We start from the raw sequence: 14,328 nt of genomic DNA on the forward strand, positions 1-14,328 counted from the left end.
TGTATCTTTCCCTCCAGCTTTTTTGTTATGTCTGTATGTGCCAGTGGGTACATGAGTATACAGGCTACATTCCATGATGGGGAATGGTGGGAGATTCCGAGGAATGACCATTAGAAACTGAACCTGCAGGCAGTTAGCCCAGTGTAAGAATGCTTGGTGGAGCAGCTGTACCCACAGGAGGACTGGCATGTGTCACTGACAGGTACTGAAGAGCTGGGTGGGGATATGGAATCACACTGACATATACCATGGAAAGCAGGGTTTCTTATAAAACAAGAACATAGGTAAATTTCACTTTCATTCTTGTTTAACTTTTCTTTGTTTTTTCTCTGCTTATTCATTCCATTCTCACATCCCCCACCCCATCTATATGTTACCCCTCCCAAATGTGACCAGTACCCAGAATAAAGACACACACACACAGCAGTTTGGTGTTAAATCTGTGTAAGTCACAGTTTTATTGACAATAATTAGAAAACCTGCGCTATTTGATCCCGAGGAAGGCAAAAACCCTCTAGCAAGCTTCACTAGAGGGAAAAATTCCTTCCTGACCCCTTAACGGCGATCGGATTTGCTCCCAGGATCAATGCGCCAAATTAAAGCAAGGGAAGCAGGGTGAGGGAAACAGAAGGGAATATGGCAGCATATACATTAGCGCCATTAAGCTGCCAGGTGAACGCTGCATTCCTCTCCATTCCATTTGACCACAAGTAGCCTACAGACCCGGCCTCTGCAGTTTTGAGGGATGGAGTGAAAAGGAATGCAGGGTCTACCGAGTAGCTTAAAGGTGCGCCTGTCTATGGAACCATATTTTGGGTAAAAGAAGGGGCACCGCTGTTGGAATTCAGGTGGAGGGAATGGAAATAGAATGTAATATGGCAGCATACACATGAGCGCCATTAAGCTGCTAGGTGAACACTGCATTCCTTTCATTCTATTGGACCCGAGGCAGCCTGCAGACCCGGCTTTGCAGACTGTGGGATGGAGTGAAAAGGAATGCAGGGTCTACTGAGCAGCTTAAGGGTGCTCCTGTCTATGAAACCATATTTTAGTTGTAAGTGGGGGCACCGCTGGTGGAATTACGGTGGAGGGAATTGAAACAGAGGGAATATGGTAGCATACACATGAGCACCATTAAGCTGCTAGGTAAATACTGCATTCCTTTCATTCTATTGGACCCGAGGCAGCCTGCAGACCCGGCTTTGCAGACTGTGGGATGGAATGAAAAGAAATGCAGAGTCTACCGAGCAGCTTAAGGGTGCTCCTGTCTATGGAACCATATTTTAGGTGTAAGTGGGGGCACCGCTGTTGGAATTACGGTGGAGGAAGTTGAAACAGAGGGGAATATAGCAGCATACACATGAGCACCATTAAGCTGCTAGGTGTGCACTGCATTCCATTCCATTCCATTGGACCGCAGGCAGACTGTAGACCAAGCTTCTACAGCCCGAGAGATGGAGTGGAATGCAGGGTCTACCAAGTGGCTTAAGGGTGCTCCTGTCTATGGGACCATATTTTAGTTATAAGGGGGGTGCACCACGTGTGGAATTATGGTGGATTAGAGTGGAGGCAGCGCTGGTGGAATTGCAAATGGCTCACTCACCTCTGTGTCATGAAGATAACCTACACAGAGGTGCATCGGTACTTGGTACCGTGGAAACTGCCGGTGGTGTTGGTGGCCGCTTGGTGGTTGCGAGGGCTGTCTGCAAACCAAACAAAATAACGTTAAACTCAGGCCACAGGTTTTTACATTAGCAAGTGATATCTCTATAGAAATTCTATTATATTTTGGGGCATTTTAATCAGAAATATATGGCGGTTAAGCAAATTAACATTACTATATGAGTTTGCACCATTTCCCTCGACTTTCTGTGATTATGGGACAAGTTGCAAATCGCAGGTTTCTCTGCATTTTCAAGCCTTTTGATCCATCTCAATTCCTTGCCAAAATGATGAAGATACACTTCCCATTGGTTTCTATGGCATCTCAATAGGTTTCAGTTGCACAGGAGTTATATGTTCTTTTTGTGGTTGTTTTTTTACAAAATAGCAGCATTGTAATGGATTTCAATACATCAGCCCCTTATACTTTCCATTACAACATAGAAATATTTTAAGAAATATTATAATATATATTCATAAGAAACTGTACCTGGATATCTCTCCATGTTCTTCTGAGAATGGCCTGGTTCATCGCCTCTAGTGTTTTATAGAGGTATCTCAGTTGGGCTTTGGCCTTCCTCTTGTCCTGCTGGAACTCGGACATCAACCTCATCTTCCACCACCTGGTGTTTCTCATGCTCTCTTTGGCCATCCAATAATCATAGAGTGCCCATTTCATTTGGCATTTGATGTCCTGCCTCATGCACTTCAAATAAAGGGCCGCCAGTGGTCCCTCAAACTCCATGATCTCACAGATCCCCTCCTCCTCCATGTAGATCCACTCTAAGCCCTAGAGAAATATAAGAAACAAGAAGACATTAAGTTTTCCAGCAGTTTGTGTTTAATCCCCAGTAATAATGAGAGTAACAATTTCTTCCCTTAGGCACAATAAGCAAAGCAATATGTATTATGTATTTATTACCACTAGGGGAGCTGTTACATTGATCTCTATAGACAGAGCAAATAACATGGCAACTCTCACTAGTAAGTTCTAACACTAAATATGGGAATTGTAAACCCTGTTATATTTCTATTTAATCACATTTACATGGAAGATACACAATGTTTATCATTGGGTTACTATCCCCTTTAACCCCTCGGGTACCTTTGTCAGCAGCCACTTTAGAGAGCAGACTTACCTTCTGATTGCCTTTTATTGAAAGGCGGTCCATGATGGCACGCAGGCCCATCTCCGACGCCCCTGTAAAATAAAATAGAGATTTGGGAAGGTTAGAGTTAATGTGGAGAGGTACCATATGTATAGAGACAGCACATAGGAACAAGCACATTTACTAATAGGATTTATTTGCCATGATATTATGCCCAGGGCAACAGTAAATGAGCCCTATTTTATTGTGCTTTTCATGAACCTGTTGATCTAGAACTGTTCTAATGCTCTGATTGGCTCCCCATCTGCTCTAAATTGCATAATACATCATTTGCCCCACCTCCAGCGGACCCCCATGTTAGGGGTGCCCTGGAATTGGAAAACATACAGTCCAGTTTTTAGTAGTGGGATAAAGTGCATTGCCGGGGTGGGGCTGTACAGTCAATTTCAGGGACAATAGTGGGTTGGGACCAACCTGGGGGGACTGCCATGTACAGGGACAGATAAAAGATGAATCCCCTGTCTCACAAATCTACAGGTGAGAATAAAGAAGAACAGCTATAGATACATCTATAATGAGCAGCATGGCAACTCCTACAGCCAAGTGATAAGCTAATCTTACTGTTCCAAGCACATGTTATAGAGGGGGAAATACAGGAGCAGTACCTTTGTCCAGAGGATCCCAAATGGGAAGATGTTATCTCTGGCAGGGGGTCACTGAAGTCTTCTTTGTCTTCTTTCTTCTTTGTCTTCTTTCTTCTTTGTCTTCTTTCTTCTTTGTCTTCTTGTCTTCTCCTTGATTCTCTCTCTCGTCTTCTTTCGATGTCTCTCACAATAGCTTTCTCTCAAATCGCTCTCTCTCTCTCTCTCTCTCTCTCTCTCAAATCGATCTCTCTCACAATATCTATCTCTCTCAAATCGCACAGGAAATTTCACTTTTTGGGGAGAAATAAGAGACTGTTAGAAGGAGCAAATAAATGGCAATGCATAAACTACATATCCCATAATGCACTGTGAGGTCTTTACCCACTATAAGGCTATTATGGAAGTGAGGGAGCCTGACTGCTGTTGCGTGTGCTATTTAGCTGACAAAAATGTTGGGCAACCAGGCTGTAGACTTTTATCACTGGCATGTGGAAAGGGCCTTCATCTCCCATGATGCACTATAAGGGTTGACCATAAGAGGTAGGTAGCATTTGTATTGCTTATAATGTCATGATGAGGGCTGGCTTGTAACAGGACTACAGATCCCATCATGCTCTATGATTCCTTGGTTATATCAATACAGGGGCCACATTCCTATTGAATCCATTTCCCCCTGCATGTACCCAGTGTGCCTGCTTCCCATAACCAGCTCTGCTCTGATCAGTGCCCCTTGCACCCATAATGCCAGGAATCCTAAGGGCAGACATTTATTCTTCTGATTTGTGCTACTTGTCTTTCTACTTAAGCCTCTCTGAACCGTCCCCCACTCTAGTGCTGAGGCCACTGACTGTTGCTACGAGTGTGACCGTTGGCAAATGACAGTTGGAAAATGACCGTTGGCAGAGGCAAATAAAATTGTCTAATGGTTCAGAAAAAAACTACAAAAACAAGTAAACCAAACACCCATTGCCTTAGAACTATAAGTTTTTCTGCTCTCACTCCCATTAGAGAGGCAGATGGGGAGATTTTAGGCACTTTGACACCCACATGTGTTAGTAGATTGGGGGGCAGGGCTGCCATCAGAAGCCCATTTTCAGCTGATTCCCTGTATAAGTGTAATATGTAGGTGTCTGTATCCAAATAAAAAGACAAGTCAGTATTAATGGAATATATGTTCAGTGCCTCTCAACAGGCTGCAGTCCCCGTGTACAATTACAGACATGTCACATGTAAATAAAGTAATAGCCAGAGAGCACAATGGATCTTATACCATCATAGTGTATTTATTGCAGGAAAGTCATGCCAAGTTGCCTTAAATGACTCCCCCCTTTCCTGCTTGTCACACACATGTCATTTGGAACAGTTTCATGACAAGCAGCTCCCCAAGCAATTAGAGTGCTAGGCAATGGGACAATTTTGGCAGCGATGGCCCCACTACCCAAGCTGCTATAAATGATGGGTGACAAAACACCAGAAATTGCCCTTTGTATCATCTAAATATGCCCCCCCTGCTCCCCATAAATGGATCAGCTGCTCTTACCTCTGAATCCAGAAATGAAATAACGGTCATCTGTACCTGAGCCGTTACATCACCTTCCTTGCAGCTTTCAGCCAATCAGAGCTGAGCTGGGAGTGATGTCACGGAGATAAGGCATGATATCCCAGTAACTGACAGCCAATCAACATGCTCAGGTACAGATCAAACTTGCACAGTCTAAAACAACACTAATAAAGTCCAAACATGAGCAGCTTTAGAAGCAGCGCCCCCATCAGATCTCCTGGGACCCCTGACGGGACTCCCCCTGTCCCCATTTAGATCTGTGTCTGTCACTGAACTACAGCTCAGCTACTAGTTATCACAGGGACTGCTGGGTAGTTTAGCAATGGCTAGAGACATACACAGATCAGTGAGACAGTGATGGGGGCAACCACTGAGGGGTACAGGGGGTTCTGCATTCAGCGTAGGAAGTGTAACTTTAGTAGCAAATGTCACATATAGAACAAAAAGTTTGATCCTGTTGTGCCACATATTCCTGTATGTTGCACTAGCAGGGAGGATGCTGGGAGTTGTATGCCCCAGTATCTAAAATGACATCTTTTCTATCGCTGCCGGCCCAGTCCGACCCTGTATGTTGTTGATCCACATCTTGACTTTTGGGCTGGAAGCTGTAGCCCTGATCCAATGGACTGTTAATTGCCTATGACAAATCTGTAACTACAATGGTGCATTATAATTGTATAATTATATTATGTTTTATATTCAGGAATGTGCGTTTCAGTGAACCATAGATACAGAGGGTTTTCACAGTGAAAGCTGCAGGGTCTGTTGTGAAGCACTCACTGAAGCACTTAGTTACTCATGTAACCCAGCACCTAATCATTTGCCACTTCTGCAATATGTTTCCTTCTCAAGTGACGACAAATTCTCTTTAAGTAGAAAGAGATACAAAAGCAACAAAACTTCAATAACCCACAAACTGACTTTTATACAAAGGGAAGTATTCTTAGAACCTGTGGAATTATGGGAGATAAGCGTATGAGCTCACACTCTGGTTTGCTTCCCCTTTATCCATAGCTAAGCATGGTGTAACTGTGTCCCATTTTCTCCACAGATGAAGGAGTATCACAGAAGGCGACCACTCCAGCACCAACGGGAGGAAAGAAAAAGTCCAGAGAATGTGAGTGAGTTTGAGTCAAACTGCTCATTCATAGATCATCCTGCCCAGTGTATTTATAACTATTTCTCCTATTCATATTCCAGTCTCTTTTTTAAATCAATACAATACAGATTGCTGAAATTGCAAACTAGGCAGTAACCCTTCCATTACTTTCACATTGTCTCTGTCCAAAAATATTAGGTGCCTACATAGTACTATCAATCCCTATTTCTGCAGGGTAATTAGAGCAGAGCAGGCAGTAACCCTCAATTCCCTGTGTAACTCAGCCTGCAGCCTTGTGTCTTTATATGGTCACAGAACAACCCCTCAGTGACTTCTAATATCCTTATCATTTACAGTGGAGGGTACATTATTCCTTGTAATACACAAGTGATACTCAGAGTTCCCTATATAACTCGGCCTGCAGCCTTGTGCCTTTATATGGTCACAGAACCCTTCAGTGATTTCTCATATCCTTATCATTCACAGTGGGGATACATTATCCCTAATAATACATGAGTGATACTCAGAGTTCCCTGTATAACTCAGCCTGCAGCCTTGTGCCTTTATATGGTCACATAACCCCCCATTGACTTTTAATATCCTTATCATTTACAGTAGGGGGTACATTATCCCTTATAATACATGAGTGATACTCAGAGTTCCCTGTATAACTCAGCCTGCAGCCTTGTCCTTCATTGGTCATAGACCCCCAGGACTTCTAATATCCTTATAAATTTTTCAGGGGGGTACATTATCCTTATAATAAAAAGTCATACTCGAGTTCACTGTATACTCAGCCTGAGCCTTGTACCTTTATATGGTCACAGACCCTCAGTGACTTCTAATATCCTTATCTTTACAGTAGGGGTACATTATCCTTATAATACATGAGTAATACTCAGAGTTCCCTGTATAACTCAGCCTGCAGCCTTGTGCCTTCATGTGGTCATAGAACCCCCCCAGCGACTTCTAATATCCTTATCATTTTTTGAAGGGGGGTACATTATCCCTTATAATACACAAGTGATACTCGGAGTTCCCTGTATAACTCAGCCTGCAGCCTTGTGCCTTTATATGGTCACAGAACCCCTCAGTGACTTCTACTATCCTTATCATTTACAGTAGGGGGTACATTATCCCTTATTATACACAAGTGATGCTTAGAGTTCCCTGTATAACTCAGCCTGCAGCCTTGTGCCTTTATATGGTCACAGAACCCCTCAGTGACTTCTAATATCCTTATCATTTACAGTAGGGGGTACATTATACCTTATGATACATGAGTGATACTCTGAGTTCCTTGTTTAACTCAGCCTGCAGCCTTGTGCCTTAATATGGTCACATAACCCCCTTAGTGACTTCTCATATCCTTATCATTTACAGTGGGGGGTACATTATTCCTTGTAGTACACAAGTGATACTCAGAGTTCCCTGTTTAACTCAGCCTGCAGCCTTGTGCCTTCATGTGGTCATAGAACCCCCCAGCGACTTCTAATATCCTTATCATTTTTTGAAGGGGGGTACATTATCCCTTATAATACACAAGTGATACTCTGAGTTCCCTGTATAACTCAGCCTGCAGCCTTGTGCCTTTATATGGTCACAGAACCCCTCAGTGACTTCTACTATCCTTATCATTTACAGTAGGGGTACATTATCCCTTATAATACACAAATGATATTCAGAGTTCCCTGTATAACTCAGCCTGCAGCCTTGTTCCTTTATATGGTCACAGAACCCTTCAGTGACTTATAATATCCTTATCATTAACAGTAGGGGGTACATTAACCCTTATAATACACAAATGATATTCAGAGTTCCCTGTATAACTCAGCCTGCAGCCTTGTGACTTTATATGGTCACAGAACCCCTCAGTGACTTCTAATATCCTTATCATTTACCGTAGGGGGTACATTATCCCTTATAATACACAAGTGATACTCAGAGTTCCCTGTGTAACTCAGCCTGCAGCCTTGTGCCTTTATATGGTCACAGAACCCCTCAGTGACTTCTAATATCCTTATCATTTACAGTAGGGGGTACATTATCCCTTATAATACATGAGTGATACTCGGAGTTCCCTGTATAACTCAGCCTGCAGCCTTGTGCCTTCTTGTGGTCATAGAACCCCCCATTGACTTTTAATATCCTTATCATTTACAGTAGGGGGTACATTATCCCTTATAATACACAATTGATACTCGGTGTTCCCTGTATAACTCAGCCTGCAGCCTTGTGCCTTTATATGGTCACAGATCCCCTCAGTGACTTCTCATATCCTTATCATTTACGGTAGGGGGTTCATTATCCCTTATAATACACAAGTGATACTCGGAGTTCCCTGTATAACTCAGCCTGCAGCCGTGTGCCTTTATATGGTCACATAACCCCCTTAGTGACTTCTCATGTCCTTATAATTTACAGTGGGGTACATTATTCCTAGTAATACATGAGTGATACTTAGATTTCCCTGTATAACTCAGCCTGCAGCCTTGTGCCTTTATATGGTCACAGAACCCTTCAGTGACTTCTAATATCCTTTTCATTAACAGTAGGGGGTACATTATACCTTATGATACATGAGTGATACTCTGAGTTCCTTGTATAACTCAGCCTGCAGCCTTGTTCCTTAATATGGTCACATAACCTCCTTAGTGACTTCTCATATCCTTATCATTTACAGTGGGGGGTACATTATTCCTTGTAATACACAAGTGATACTCAGAGTTCCCGGTATAACTCAGCCTGCAGCCTTGTGCCTTCTTGTTGTCATAGAACCCCCCATTGACTTTTAATATCCTTATCATTTACAGTAGGGGTACATTATCCCTTATAATACACAAGTGATACTCAGAGTTCCCTGTGTAACTCAGCCTGCAGCCTTGTGCCTTTATATGGTCACAGAACCCCTCAGTGACTTCTAATATCCTTATCATTTACAGTAGGGGGTACATTATCCCTTATAATACACGAGTGATACTCAGAGTTCCCTGTATAACTCAACCTGCAGCCTTGTGCCTTTATATGGTCAAATAACCCCCCTTTGTGACTTCTCATATCCTTATCATTTACAGTGGGGGGTACATTATTCCTTGTAATACATGAGTGATACTGAGATTTCCCTGTATAACTCAACCTGCAGCCTTGTTCCTTTATATGGTCACATAACCCCCCTTAGTGTCTCCTAATATCCTTATCATTTATAGTGGGGGTACATTATCCCTTATAATACAGAAGTGATACTCAGAGCTCCCTGTATAACTCAGCCTGCAGCCTTGTGCATTTATATGGTTACAGAACCCCTTAGTGACTTCTTATATCCTTATCATTTACAGTAGGGGGTACATTATCCCTTATAATACATAAGTGATACTCAGAGTTCCCTGTATAACTCAGCCTGCAGCCTTGTGCCTTCTTGTGGTCATAAAACCCCCCATTGACTTTTAATATCCTTATCATTTACAGTAGGGGGTACATTATCCCTTATAATACACAATTGATACTTAGATTTCCCTGTATAACTCAGCCTGCAGCCTTGTGCCTTTATATGGTCAAATAACCCCCCTTTGTGACTTCTCATATCCTTATCATTTATAGTAGGGGGTACATTATCCCTTATAATACATGAGTGATACTCCGAGTTCCCTGTATAACTCATCCTGCAGCCTTGTGCCTTTATATGGTTACAGAACCCCTCAGTGACTTCTAATATCTTTATCATTTACAGTAGGGGGTACATTATCCCTTATAATACACAAGTGATACCCAGAGTTCCCTTTATAACTCAGCCTCCAGCCTTGTGCCTTTATATGGTCACGGAACCCCTCAGTGACTTCTAATATCCTTATCATTTACAGTAGTGGGTTTATTATCCCTTATAATACACGAGTGATACTCAGAGTTCCCTGTATAACTCAGCCTGCAGCCTTGTGTCTTTATATGATCACAGACCCCCTCAGTGACTTCTAATATCCTTATTATTTACAGTAGGTGGTACATTAAACCTTATAATACATGAGTGATACTCAGAGCTCCCTGTATAACTCAGCCTGCAGCCTTGTGCCTTTATATGGTTACATAAACCCCCTCAGTGACTTCTAATATCCTTATCACGTACAGTAGGGGGTACATTATCCATTATAATACATGAGTGATACTCAGAGTTTCCTGTATAACTCAGCCTGCAGCCTTGTGTCTTTATATGGTCACAGAACCCCCCTCAGTGACTTTTAATATCCTTATCATTCACAGTGGGGGGTACATTATAATACATGAATGATATTCCGAGTTCCCTGTATAACTCAGCCTGCAGCCTTGTGCCTTTATATGGTCACATTATCACGCTCAGTCTCTTCTAATATCCTTATCATTTACAGTAGGGGCACATTATGTTTACATAACCCCCATCAGTATCTTCTAATATCCTTCTTATTTACAGTGGGGATACATTATCCCTTTTAAAATATGAGTGATACTTAGAGTTCTCTGTTTAACTCAGCCTGCAGCCTTGTGCCTTTATATGGTCACAGAACCCCTCAGTGACTTCTAATATCCTTATAATTTACAGTAGGGGGTACATTAACCCTTATAATACATGAATAATACTCCGAGTTCCCTGTATTACTCAGCCTGTAGCCTTGTGCCTTTATATGGTTACATAAACCTCCTCAGTGACTTCTAATATCCTTATCACTTACAGTAGGGGGTACGTTAACCCTTATAATACATGAGTTATATTAAGAGTTCCCTGTACAACACAGCTTGTAGCCTTGTTCCTTGTTATGGTCATGTAGCCCCCCTCAGTGAATTCTAATATCCTTATCATTTACAGTGGGGGTAAATTATAATACATGAATGATACTCCGAGTTCCCTGTATAACTCAGCCTGCAGCCTTGTGCCTTTATATGGTCACATAACCCCTCAGTGACTTCTCCTAAACTCATTGTATCCTCCTGTTCTCACTTGCAGGTCATTATAAATGACCCAGATTTGCTAAACCACTGTAATGTTGGTAATACTTTCCCTTTTTAAATATGACTGGACTGCAGGCTTACATAGATCTTCTCTTTGTGCAGATATGAAGGGGGCGTGGGAGCTCCCACCAGCAACAGGTCACCTGCTCCCCATACAATGATGTCAATAACTGGAGGATTGAGAAGGACGGTAAAGTGAAAGTGGGGATGTATTTCATTCCTTGCAGCTCAGAGTTTAACTCGAGAAGGAGAATCTGATTAAATTTCCACAAGCTGGAAGTGGTTGGAGAGAAAGCTTTGAACAGTTACCACCAAAGCCTGGTGTGGAACATGGAGGAGCACAGAGGGGAGTCGGTATGACTTATCTTTTCCCACCTCTCCACCCGACTCAGATTCAGCGCTTGGACAACCCAGTGATATGATATTCTGCCAACCTCAGTGCCCTGACTTACTCTGCTTTACTGATTTTCTACCTACTGCACCAGCGGAGAAGGATCTACTACATCCCACAAGGTCTGATCAGAGCAGGGGGTTTATGGGATATTATACCCAAGTAATATGTTGGCATGTATGTATGGAAGCAACTACCTGCCCACCAAAATTGTGCTGCTGCTGCCATGTGGGTGAGACCTTAATTCTGCTTGTTTGTCTGCACGTGTGAGAGAGAGTGTGAGTGAGTGAGCATTACAGTGCAGTAAGTGTGCACATGGCTACCAGTTGCTGCTGCACCGAGTTAACCCACCAGATTGCCACTGTCGGGCTGAATGCAGTGTAATGTCCTTTATTCTGATTTCCCAGTGCCTCCCACCTGGACTTCACTTCCTTCTGGGGGTTGTTGTTCAGCAAGAGGCAGAGGGGTCTCTCTCACTCTCTCTTTCTCTCATTCTGCACAGGTCCACCATCATGGGGGCACAGTCGTCCTAGGCCTAGTGGATTTCAACTTACAAGGGGGCCTGGGGAAGAAGGATCTGCTGCTGATGCTGACTCTGCTGCTGGAGAAGGAGGAAGGAGCCGCCGGATAAGAAGCCACTGGAGGGGGGTGAAGAAGACTTGCTGCTGAACTTTAGAGGTAAATTCTACTGAACCCCAATGTTTCTTTTTCCCTTGGCCACCAATGTCTTCACCTTTCAGTAGGGGTCCTGTTCACCAATGTATGTATACAGATGTGGTTGTTCACCTTTTGAGTACACATGGTCTGGCCTACATAGTACATACATTTGTCAGTAAGACCTAGGGTTCATTAATTAAGTGGAAGGCAGCGTGCAAAGAACAAGTGCAAGCCACCATTATTGGACACTGCCTTTTATTATCTATTCATTTTTTTTAATTTGTCTTGTGTTTTTACTTCCCTTTTAGAAGGATTTGTTCTTACTATGATACATTTGAGCGTCAGTATCACGTTAAACTAAATTATATATTATATATATTTTTATCTTTCCCTCCAGCTTTGTTGTTATGTCTGTATGTGCCAGTGGGTACATGAGAATACAGGCTACATTCCATGATGGGAAATGGTGGGAGATTCCGAGGAATGACCATTAGAAACTGAACTTGCAACCCGTTAGCCCAGTGTAAGAATGCTTGGTGGAGCAGCTGTACCCACAGGAGGACTGGCATGTGTCACTCACAGGTACTGAACTGCTGGGTGGGGTGTAAGGAATCACACTGACATATACCATGGAAAGCAGGGTTTCTTATAAAACAAGAACATAGGTAAATTTCACTTTCATTCTTCTTTAACTTTTCTTTGTTTTTTCTCTGCTTATTCATTCCATTCTCACATCCCCCACCCCATCTATATGTTACCCCTCCCAAATGCGACCAGTACCCAGAATAAAGACACACACACACAGCAGCTTGGTGTTAAATCTGTGTAAGTCACAGTTTTATTGACAATAATTAGAAAACCTGCACTATTTGATCCTGAGGAAGGCAAAAACCCTCTAGCAAGCTTCACTAGAGGGAAAAATTCCTTCCTGACCCCTTAACGGCGATCGGATTTGCTCCCAGGATCAATGCGCCAAATTAAAGCAAGGGAAGCAGGGTGAGGGAAACAGAAGGGAATATGACAGCATATACATCAGCGCCATTAAGCTGCCAGGTGAACGCTGCATTCCTCTCCATTCCATTTGACCACAAGTAGCCTACAGACCCGGCCTCTGCAGTCTTGAGGGATGGAGTGAAAAGGAATGCAGGGTCTACCGAGTAGCTTAAAGGTGCTCCTGTCTATGGAACCATATTTTGGGTAAAAGAAGGGGCACCGCTGTTGGAATTCAGGTGGAGGGAATGGAAATAGAATGTAATATGGCAGCATACACATGAGCGCCATTAAGCTGCTAGGTGAACACTGCATTCCTTTCATTCTATTAGACCCGAGGCAGCCTTCAGACCCGGCTTTGCAGACTGTGGGATGGAATGAAAAGGAATGCAGGGTCTACCGAGCAGCTTAAGGGTGCTCCTGTCTATGAAACCATATTTTAGGTGTAAGTGGGGGCACCGCTGGTGGAATTACGGTGGAGGGAATTGAAACAGAGGGAATATGGTAGCATACACATGAGCACCATTAAGCTGCTAGGTGAACACTGCATTCCTTTCATTCGATTGGACCCCAAGCAGCCAGCAGACCCGGCTTTGCAGACTGTGGGATGGAATGAAAAGAAATGCAGAATCTACCGAGCAGCTTAAGGGTGATCCTGTCTATGGAACCATATTTTAGGTGTAAGTGGGGGCACCGCTGTTGGAATTACGGTGGAGGAAGTTGAAACAGAGTAGAATATGGCAGCATACACATGAGCACCATTAAGCTGCTAGGTGAACACTGCATTCCATTCCATTCCATTGGACCGCAGGCAGACTGTAGACCCAGCTTCTACAGCCCGAGGGATGGAGTGGAATGCAGGGTCTACCAAGTGGCTTAAGGGTGCTCTGTCTATGGGACCATATTTTAGTTATAAGGGGGTGCACCACGTGTGGAATTATGGTGGATTAGAGTGGAGGCGGCGCTGGTGGAATTGCGAATGGCTCACTCACCTCTGTGTCATGAAGATAACCTACACAGAGGTGCATCGGTACTTGGTACCGAGGAAACTGCCGGTGGTGTTGGTGGCCGCTTGGTGGTTGCGAGGGCTGTCTGCAAACCAAACAAAATAACGTTAAACTCATGCCACAGGTTTTTACATTAGCAAGTGATATCTCTGTAGAAATTCTATTATATTTTGGGGCATTTTAATCAGAAATATGGCGGTTAAGCAAATTAACATTACTATATGAGTTTGCACC

General features: G+C 43.2%; 1 protein-coding gene across 5 annotated transcripts in view; it reads left to right on the forward strand.

The window, feature by feature from the left end:
• The window catches only part of LOC121396962, a 338,181-nt gene that overhangs the window by 17,862 nt on the left and 305,991 nt on the right, over nucleotides 1-14,328 (forward strand). For 2 of the 5 annotated variants that reach the window (XM_041572625.1, XM_041572626.1), the window contains 2 exons: nucleotides 18-202; nucleotides 6,028-6,077. The gene's annotated coding sequence lies outside the window, so the exon portion shown is untranslated. Of the gene's footprint in view, nucleotides 1-17; nucleotides 203-6,027; nucleotides 6,078-11,151; nucleotides 11,563-11,942; nucleotides 12,119-12,494; nucleotides 12,680-14,328 lie in introns of those variants that run through there. The other 3 variants (XM_041572628.1, XM_041572629.1, XM_041572627.1) reach the window with 2 other exon arrangements.

The sequence above is a fragment of the Xenopus laevis genome, chromosome 8L (assembly GCF_017654675.1).
Source record: "Xenopus laevis strain J_2021 chromosome 8L, Xenopus_laevis_v10.1, whole genome shotgun sequence".
Lineage (NCBI taxonomy): Eukaryota > Metazoa > Chordata > Amphibia > Anura > Pipidae > Xenopus > Xenopus laevis.